General features: G+C 52.7%; 1 long non-coding RNA gene across 1 annotated transcript; it reads right to left on the reverse strand.

Annotated features, from left to right (window-relative positions):
- Positions 1–4,993: 4,993 nt before the first annotated feature.
- Positions 4,994–7,757, reverse strand: LOC147574168 (uncharacterized). The gene is made up of 2 exons (XR_015243712.1): positions 7,403–7,757; positions 4,994–5,207 (listed from the first exon to the last, which is right to left on the reverse strand). It is a non-coding gene; the product is annotated as an uncharacterized LOC147574168 (long non-coding RNA).
- Positions 7,758–9,354: the final 1,597 nt, after the last annotated feature.

Genomic DNA, 9,354 nt, shown 5'->3' on the forward strand with positions numbered 1-9,354 from the left:
GATGCCATTTTTGGACCCATGATCCTTGCAAAGTCTCACCGGGCTGTCTCTCACTCCTGGCACAGAGGCTGCCCCAAGACCCGAGCTCCCTGCCCAAACTCACTCCAAACCTGACCCAGAGGAGGTAGGAGCAGAGAGATGTGGGGGGTGCATGGTGTGGTGAAGAGTGGGCTGGGCTGTGGTCCTGGCCATCAGAGCCTTAACCGCCCTGGACTCAACTCCTTCATCTATACGTGATCACTAGATCAGATCAGGAGTGGGAAACTCAAAAACCCGTCGAGAGGGAATCAAAGAGTGGAAGAGACCGTAGCTGGGTAGCAGGCATGTCCCTTACCAGCTGGTCATTGTCAATTGATAACAAGACTGTGGGTCAAGTGTGGCGAGATTTTATTTTTCAAGACAGCCAGAAATCAAGGTTTTTTTTTTTAATTTTTTTCATCTTTATTTATTTTTGAGAGAGAGACAGAGTGTGAGCAGGGGAGGAGCAGAGAGAGAGGGAGACACAGAATCCGAAGCAGGCTCCAGGCCCTGAGCTGTCAGCACAGGGCCCGTTGTAGGGCTGGAACCCAGGAACCGTGAGATGGTGACCTGAGCCGAAGTCAGACACCCAACCGACTGAGCCACCCAGGGGCCCCCAGAAATCAAGATTTTTATATGAAGTCTCCTGAACAGGTCAACCACAAATCCATAGACCCTATTTGCAGCCTGGAGGCCACCAGTGTGGGATCCAAATGCCCTCACCTCCTTTCCCACTTCCAGCTCTTAAATTCTCTGCATTTCAAGAAAGTGGCCTGAATACTTGTGTTTCTGGAGTAACCTTGAAGGGCAAGACCCAAAGTCCAGGCCTCATTCTGGCCACCAGACCTCTGGCAACTGCCATCCTGACCCCCAAATTGCTACCTTATGCAAATGTGTCCCCTGTCGGCCACCAACTGCCCCCCCCCCAATGCCCCACCGCCACCACAGCGGGCAGAGATGGGAGAGGAGGAGCCAATGGCCACTTGTCCTGGGGTGGGCCAGAGTCAGCCCCTCACTTCCTGACCTTCAAAGCGCCTCTTCTGGGCGCAGACCTAGGCCGGGCGGCGGCGGCGGGCGGGCAGGGGGCGGGGGGGATGCGAACCTGCCACCTCACCTTGCCCCTCACGGGCGGGGCCCACCGGTGATAGCGTCTCACCTAATAAATTCCTGTCAGAGAAGCTGTCAGGGCCTGGGAAATAAATAATGATATTTAACATTTTGTAATAACAACAATTAACCAGTAAATAATGTCCTTTAAACTGCAAACGCCGGAGTAAATTAATTCTTCTAATGAGCTGTCAGGCACGGAGGGAAAAAAAGTACCCGTCTCCTTTGGTGCCACGCGGCGGCCGTGTGAGCAGCGGGGGAAGCTCACCTCCGCCCCGGGAGCTCATTACCGGGAAGCACGCGGCGCGGGTTTCCCGGGGAATCGGCGGCCCCGCCCGCCCCCACGTGGCGCCGCGCCGCCGCCGGTCCTCTCCGCACCCCGCGCCCCGGGCCCGGCCGCCCCGCGCCGCGCACCGCCAGGTGCCTGTTGCGAACGAGCCCGCGCCGCGCGGCCAGCATTTCAATTAGAGCCGCCCGGCTCCCTCGCCTTCCCTCGCCTGGGCCCCTGGGCCGCGCTCAGCCTCGAGGTGGCTGGGGGCAGGAGCTGGGGACAGGGGAGGGGGAGAAGCCGGCACGCGGCCCCAGTCCTTGCTGCGTGACCTTGGAGAGCTTCCCTGCCCTCTCTGGGCGGGGATGTCGTAAATGGAAATGTGAAGCTAATCAAACCAGATGTGATTACTTCTGAGCTCCCCAGAAGCCCGTGACCGTAAAAAGACACCTAAGAGTAAGGCAGCTCTTTATGTACTGATTCGGAGTAATCTCCAAGATATATTGTCAGGTGACAAAAGCAAGGCACAAAACAGCGAGCAGAGTGTGCTACATCTTGTGTATTAAAAATAGGACTAAAGAAAGAGAATATGGGTCCCTATTTGCTTGTATATGTCTAGACAGGAAACACATAATGTGTGCTTGCCTCCGGGGAGGGCAACTGGGAGACTGGAGGGTGGGGGGCGGGTTGGGGAGGGGCTTTTCGCTGACTAGGCTTCCGTCCCCTTATTTTCGGAACCATGTGCAGCTATTAGCTGTGCAAAAAAAAAAAAAAAAAAAAGACAAAGCCACACACAGCAGAGGTCATCTTGTCTCTCAGTAGCTTTCAGGAAGTGGGAGCCACAGGGGGACGGCTGAACTGAGACCCTGCCTGAAGCCCCTCCGGAGAGGGGGCACTGCTAACCCAAGCTAATGAGTCAGGAAGTCCTTGCCAGTGTCTAATCCCCTTTTCTCCTGCTACAGTTTGAGTGCCTTTCCAGGTTCTGTATCTGGTGGGTGGAAGGGCTGATGCTTTTATGCAGGACAGGGGACAGGGGGTGACAGGGGGGCAGCCGCTGTCTGGCAAAGAGAGACGGCAGGTAATCACCGCCCTCTGCAGCCACATAGGCCTGGATCTGAGTCTGCTTTTGTCACTTGCTAGCTGCGTGGTGTTGTGTGTCACCCTCCATTGCTAGGCTGCAGAATCCAGATGTCCCTGCCCCCCTGGGGAGGACAGAAGGTGCTGAACCTGATGCGCAGGGAGCCAGGCCCAGGGCTTGATGGAACCACCTGGGGCGGGGTGGGGGGAAAGGGCTGCTGCTGTGGGGCTGGGGGTGGGAGAAGGACGGAGACGGAGAGCTCCCAGGCCCCCTTCTCCGTCTGACCAGCTCCATTTTCATCTGCTGGTATCCTCGCCTTCCTCGTAAGGTGTCTCCCCACTAGAGAGGTTCTTAGCTAAAATATATTTGAAAAGCCCTGACCTGGGCCATTTAGAACACACTGCTGCCCGTCCCAGGCCCAGCTCCTCACCACCTAGATACATTAACAGGACTGAGGGAGGGAAGGGGAGAGGTGTGGTGTGGGAAGGTGGCCAGCTTGGCCTCCTGACCCTCCCGTCTCCTCAACAGCCTCAACTCAGGGACCTAGAACATCGGGGTGGAAGTTCAGGGAACGGTTGCTGATTGTGAGAATTCCTGAGACAGTCTCCCTTCCCTGGCAGCCTGGAGGAAGAGGCAATGGCTCCATTTCACCTGACAGGATCCAGGGAGGGGGAGAATGAGGGCATCTCTGGCGTCAGCTTTAAGACCGTGTTGGTGGCTAAGGCGTGAGGAAGGGAGTCTAACAGATCTGGGTTCAAATCTAGACTCCATCACTTATAAGCTGTGTGACTCCGGACAAGTTGCTTAACTCTCTGAGCTTTGGTTTCCTCTTCTACAAAATGTGGACAATGGCTCCCCATCTCTTGGGGCCGTCGTGAGGGTTAAGATGGCGTGTAAAATACTTAGCATAGTGCCTGGACATAAAGTAAGCACCCGGTAAATGGCTGTATCTGTTCTGGGGAGCTTTTTTGCTGCGCTGCTAGAACAGATTCCATCTCCAGGATCAAGAAGGGCCGTTGTCCTGCTGCCTGAGGTAGGCAGACCACCTCTACAGCTCCCCGATTTGGGAGGCGGCCCAGAAAGGCCTCCAGGTTTGGTTTTTGCAGAGGGCAGCGGAAAAATCGGAGCTGAAGCCAGCAAAACAAGGATCCCAGCAGCGGGTCTGAGTCAGCTCCTCTTGGGTCTGGGGGTTCAAGAGCCTTCCTCAAGGTCACACGGCCTCCTAAGCGTCCTGTCCTCCCTGTGACTGCCTCCCTGGCCTGGGTCCTCTGAGGGCCCGCCCGGGCACCTGTGTACCTGGAACACCAGCTGGGAGGGTGGGGTGTTCCCGTGCGCAGAGGAAGCTGGGTCTCAGCCACACGGAAATTAAAACCAGCTTGCCCAGTGCTGAGTTACCATGTCGCCTGAAATCAGATTGATTTCTTGGGCTTGTTGTGACGGCAGTGTTACAATTGATTCGTCTGGATGGCAGTGAGTTTATCTATTTGGAGCTGTCTGTCATTGATCTGAATAAGCTTCTAAAATAGCCCAAATACCTGGTGAGGGCGAGGTCACCACCAAGCGCGGCTCAATATTAATTATAATAATGAACAGGCATGAGGAGGGTTGGTTCATTGCCTGCCCCGCAGGGCTGGCCTCTGTGAGGCTTGGTGTTTAATATTCATTCCTCCATGCAAAGAGCTAGTGGACAGTCCTAAACTGAGGCAAATCCGCATGGGAGGTGGGGCCGTTCTCTGCTTCCACGGGACCGAGAAGGAACTGGGGCTACTGAAACAAGACTTGAAACAAGTCAAGAAGGACTTCCCAATGGCTAAACATGGATGGAGAGAGCCTATCGTTCACTTATGAGCCAGGACAAGTTGTTTCTTTCTGCGTCTGTTTCCTCCATAAAATGGGGATTATAATATTTGCTTCTCAGAGCTTCTGTTCCCTCTGCCTCTGGCTGAAAAAATAAGACAAAACAAAACACCGGAAGCCTCTTCTGGTTCAGGGAGAAGCAGAAAGGTCCTACTTTAGGTAAAAAAAAAAAAAAAAAAATAACCACCTGCCTTGCTCAGCCTTGGCACGGAGTAAGCATTCAATCGATGGAGTTGCTATTATCATAATTATTGATTCAATGAATATTTATTGAGCGCCTGCTACCTGCTTGGCCTTGAGGAAAAACTAGTGCACAAGCCATTATCCCCTGCCTTTAAGGAGACGAAACCTGGGTTACTATGGGAATCAGGACGTCCCCCTTGCTATAGGCTCTCAGGAACAAGGGAGAGCCCTGTGTCTCGGAGACAGCTTAGAAGTTGCTCCCGGAGGCAGGTGGATGAACATGAAGGCCTCGTGGGGGTGGCGGCAGGTCCCGAGCAGTGTTACCCAGCAGAAGCCAACTCTATTAAAGATCAGTCAACGAGAGCCCCTCCAGAAAAGCATTCTTCCAGAAACAAGAGGATCCTCCACTCTAAGGATCTAGAGGAAATGTGATCAGACTTGGGGTTCAGGTCTGCACGAAGCAAAGAATAACAAGCTGCCACTAGCTGACATGCAGCAAGGAGGATGGAGGTTTAATCAACATAAGGACTTCCTGGCGGAGGTTTGGAGAGCAGTGAAGGAGACCCGGGATAGAGAGACTTCCAGGCCCGTCTGGGAGCCCGGTCTGCTGTCTTCCCGGAGACATCCCTTCCTCTGTTCCTGCAAAGCTCTCCTCTCTCCTCCAGCTTGCGGCTGGCAGGGACCCCCACGGCCAGCCTTAAGAGAAACATCAGAAGAAAGTTAATAGCGAAGCGCTCTGGCGGATCTAATTGATTTTTTTTCCTATTGGTTCCCTAATATAGGCAACACTGTTCCTGCCGCTTTTCTGGGCTGGAGATTATGTCATAAATAAAGAGATTTGCTCCCTATTTCCATGTGCTTATCTTTAATAAGTTAAGAACTCAACAAGCTTTAGGAGGACTTGAAATGAGCAAGGGATCCGGTGGTGGCTTCGGCTGTGGCGGCGGCCGTGGCAGCCACAGCTTTATTTCAGTACAGGGGGAGGCAGGTGGCTGAGGCTGGTGGGGGGAGAATTTGCATTCTCTGGGCTGCACTGGATCGAGGCTCAGCTGGGAGAAGACAGTGGGGGAGAAAATTCGTGGTGGCAGATGTGGCAAGATGGATGGACAGGACCCATGAGGCTTGGGTTACCATGGGAGTTAAGAGTCAGGTGGCCTGAGTTCAAATCCCAGTCCCATCATTGCTTACTAGCTGTGGGGGCTTGGGCTGTGTTACTTAGCCTCTCTGTCTCTCCTCATTTTTTTTAATGTTTGTTTAGTTTTGAGGGGGATGGGAGGGGCAGAGAGAAAGGGAGAGAGAGAATCCCAAGCAGGCTCCATGCCGTCAGCACAGAGCTTGATGCGGGGCTCGAACTCACGCACTGTGAGATCATGACCTGGGCCAAAACCAAGAATCGGACGCTTAACCGACGGAGCCACCCAAGCACCCCTCTTTCCTCGTTTTATTTTATTTTTTTTTTTTTTTAACATTTATTTATTTTTGAGACAGAGAGAGACAGAGCATGAACGGGGGAGGGGCAGAGAGAGAGGGAGACACAGAATGGGAAGCAGGCTGCAGGCTCTGAGCCATCAGCCCAGAGCCCGACACGCGGCTCGAACTCACGGACCGCGAGATCGTGACCTGAGCTGAAGTCGGACGCTTAACCGACTGAGCCACCCAGGCGCCCCTCCTCGTTTTAAACAAATATGGATAGTAACGCCTATCTCATAGGTTGCTGTGGGGCTCAACAACATGCAAAGAGCTTAGCACAGAGCCTGGCATGGGGAGTACGTAGAACATGTTAGCCAGTATGTGGTTATTAAGACATCACCTAACTCCATTGACTTTAACTGCTGCTACCAGGACCTCTGCCATGTGCCAAGCCTTGGCCTGGGCTTCACAGATGAGTGAGACTCTGCCTGGCCCTGACTTCAAAGACCACCAGTCCAGCTGGGGCCCCAGCGCCTATGGCTGGCATGAGCTGAGTATCCACATTGAAGGAATCCAGACAGTGGTGACCTCTCCCGGGGAGGCTGCCATCCTTCTGCCCCTGTCTTAAGGCTCACCCACCCTCCAGTTCTGGACACGCCACGGATTAACTCTCACTTCCTTAAAGCTGACAGTGGACAGAAGCCATGTGGCAGGTGCAGAAACAGCCCCACTCAAGACTGAGCCCCGTTGCCACCATCCACTGCACACTTAACATGTGCCAGGCTGTAAGGACCAGGATTTGAACCCAGGCCCACTGACTTCCCCCGCTCTAAGCACTGTCCTCTACTCTTCACTCTGTGCTTATAGTCCCAAGCATTAACGAAGCACATATAATGTGCAAAGACCCTAGGCTAAGGGGATAGAAAAATGAATAAAACAACCATTTATTGAGTGCCTGCTCTATGCCAAGACTTCCTACAGGATATCTTACGGAATAATTTTCCGAAAGGCAAGTGGCATGGTTTTCCTTTAATAAGTAAGGAAGCGGAGGCCCAGAGAGGCTCAGGAATTTGCCCAAGACAAGCATAAGTCTGGGATCACTTTGAACACGGACCTGACTTCCAAGCCTGAGCATTTACACCCCTCAGCCTCCTGATGAGCAGTGTCTCCCTTTCCAGTGGGTCTCGCTCTTGCGGACCACTAACATGGCTTCAGAGTAACCAGCAGCCATCCCAGCTTACCCCAAAACACCCGCATGTGCCTACCTCCACCCTTCCCCACTCACAGCAACATCCCCCCACTCACTCACGGAAGACAGGCCCAATAGCGTTAAGCCAATCTGTTGCTTATCCTGTAAGTCAAGAAACAAGGCTCCTTAGTACCTCCACTCCTTCCCTGATGGGGAAGCCAAGGCTCAAACACATGCCAGGTGTTGGTCAGACCCTCCGAACCAGTGGGGCTGAGACCAGAACCTCTCCTACCTGCACTTCCCAGCGGTCCAAAGAGCCAAGTCAGTGATCCCAAGACGCTCTTCAGCAACCCCATCAATCTCCGTAGCCCATCTGAGTCAGACTATATGAAGTTCTCCTTTCATGGGCAATTTTGGAGGGGCTCAGTGTCCGTGTAGGGACAAAACCAAGAAACTGTTTTTACCCCTCTCTGCAAAGGGGCTCAAAGAGGAATCCTCCTCCCTCCCATAGGTCTTGGGTGGCCCTTGCCCAGTAGGAGATGGGTTCCCTCTTGGACCCCCATTTTGTATTCACCCTCTCTCCTCCAGGCCATTGTCTGGCCCCACAGATTCTGTTGCTTTAAGGATTGGTGACCTCACAGTCAGTTGCCATAGAGACCATTGTGATGTCACAAGCAGAGGACAAGTAGTTCAAGGAGGAGTGGAGGGTAGAAATGCACAGCTAGAATTGAGGGACATTTGGGGTTTCTGTCCTATTTTCATGTCCAGAAAAAGAAGTGTCTGGAGGTAGATTCTGATATCTGGGGGAGACCTGACCACATTTCTCTGTGTTCTCCTGAGCCTAAGAAGCCTCTGAGACCCAAAAGAAGAGTCGATGAAAACAAACATCAGAAATACTCCCTACCTTGGGGTGGTAAGAAGTGGGCTACTTTTGTAGCAGAAAGGAATGAGATTAGATGTCAGGAGGAGCCATGTGGCTGCAAGATCCCCATGGAGGAGATGATGTTGCCTTGCCTTAGGAGGCTTGAACCATGGGAGACAGCCTCTAGGGCCTTTATTATCCTGATTAAGCACTCATAGAGATAAACATGCCGCAGGACAGTGAGTTGAGACTCTATCTCCCCTCCCTGGTCTGGGAGCTCCTTGAGAGCTCTGCCTGTCCATATTCCCCTCAGGTCCTGGCACAAAAAATGTTCCCTCATTCAGTAAACAGTGAGTAAGCAGGTGATGAACAAATTGGGTAGGTGGCTGGGTAGGATGAGGGAATACACAGACAGATGAATGGATGGACACACGGGCAGGTTGGGAGCCCTGAGCTTTGGAGCTTTGGAGCCCTACACCCGTGCCTGCTTCTCTAGCTGCATCCCACCACATACTTCTCTGTGATCCAGCCACAGTAATCATCTCTTTAGTCCTGCCAACTCCAGGACTTTGCACATGCTGTTCCCTCTGCATGGAATGTACTTCCTTTGCCTCTTCAAGTAACACCCACTCATCCTGTGGCTTTCCACTCAATCACCACCTCCTCAAGGTGCTCTTCCCTGACCGGGTCAACCCCCAGTGTAGGCCTCCATAGCCCCGTGAACCTCCCCTGAGCACCTGATATGTCACAGTTTATATTTAGTCAGGTGGTTCTGCGTAAGGTCTCTCATTCTAGACTGTGAGCTCCGAGCCCGCAGGGCCAGTGACTGTTTTCACTCACCTTTGTGTCCCCAGCACTTAGGACAGTGGATACTTAATAAATATTTGTCTAATGAATAAGTTAATAAGTGACCAGCCCGGCCCTCGCCTATTCCAAGCAGCCTACTCTCTCCGGACTGCATCAGGGGAGAGAATCTAGGTACAGGCCCCCTGCAGGTGAACTCAGGACAGAGCCCACAGATTCAGGGAGCCTGAGGTCCCTCCCACACCTGCCCCTGCAAAGGCCCACCAGCACCTGTGCCTTTCTGCTCTGCCTTGTTAGTATATCTTGGTTTCACCATGAACTACCTGCAAATCACTAAGCCTCTTAGGGCCTCAGTGTCCTCATCTGTACAATGGGGACAATAACGTACCTGCCTCATAGGACCTACCCCAACTCCATGCCCAGTGACAGTAAATAATAAATGGTGCTAGTATTCTTATTCTTAGAGGTCAGGAATAGCCCATCGGATTCAGGGGCCAACTGAGAATATACTAATGTTTTATGACTCTGCTTTAAATGCATGTGACAGTCCTTCTTTATTTATTTTTAAGATTTTATTT

The sequence above is a fragment of the Puma concolor genome, chromosome E1 (assembly GCF_028749965.1).
Source record: "Puma concolor isolate L17-30 chromosome E1, mPumCon1.1.hap2, whole genome shotgun sequence".
In the NCBI taxonomy this organism is placed as follows: domain Eukaryota; kingdom Metazoa; phylum Chordata; class Mammalia; order Carnivora; family Felidae; genus Puma; species Puma concolor.